We start from the raw sequence: 972 nt of genomic DNA, 5'->3' as shown, positions 1-972 counted from the left end.
GCCACCGCCGGTTTAGAGATCGAAACCACAATGAGTTCAACAACATGAGTTCAAAACCACCACCATTACGCTAAGCCTACACTAGAAAGTCGGTAAACATTTTAAAAGGAACAAAGGGCCCTTCCAGTACCGAAGGCACATAAGACAAGTTCCCCAGATTGTGTGGTGTATATATTCTCCTCCACCTGGACCGGACGCGGGTACATCGCAGGATTACTCCCTATTGTTTGAAGAGTGGATTGGAATATTGTGAAATGAAGTGTGTTGCTCAAGAACATAACGTATCGCTGGGCCCAAGAATCGAAACGCTCATCTTACGATCATATATTCAACAACCTAACAATGAAGCTACGCCTCCACAAAAGGGCCACGAAAGATTCTAAAAAGATCAAAGGTCCTTCGTTAGCATTAGGCACCTAAGACCAGTTTCACCGTTCTGTGGTGTATATAACTCCTCAGCACAGGGCGGCAAGCCGGTCCGTGGCAGAATCACTCATATTTGCCAGCCGAGTGCTCGAGAGCTACGTGGGATGAAGGGTTTTGCTCAAGAACGCAACGTATTACCCGGTCCAGAAAGCGAAATCCCAATCTTTGGATCACGTGTGTCCACACCATAACCTCTAAGCCACCTGCTTCCCTACCACCAATATTAACGATGCCAATTCGATCTCAGATAACTGTAACTAAACACAGATAATCATTGACATACAAACACATATATACACACATATTTACGCACAGATGCACACACGATTAAGGATACACGCACATACATACTGCACGCGCGAAAACCACCGTCACCACCAATCCACCATAAGCACTATCATTCTCCTCATCACCACTGCCGCCACAAAACGTCCATCATCAACAAGGGATCGTCTTCACCATAAATACACTCCACCACTAACAGCGCCACTACCAACACCACGACCATGACGACGACGACGACGAAAACCACCACCACCACCACCA

This window comes from Octopus bimaculoides, chromosome 27 (genome assembly GCF_001194135.2).
Source record: "Octopus bimaculoides isolate UCB-OBI-ISO-001 chromosome 27, ASM119413v2, whole genome shotgun sequence".
Classification (NCBI taxonomy): domain Eukaryota; kingdom Metazoa; phylum Mollusca; class Cephalopoda; order Octopoda; family Octopodidae; genus Octopus; species Octopus bimaculoides.
The sequence above is the reverse complement of the archived record's forward strand: the minus strand, read 5'-3'. Positions refer to the sequence as shown.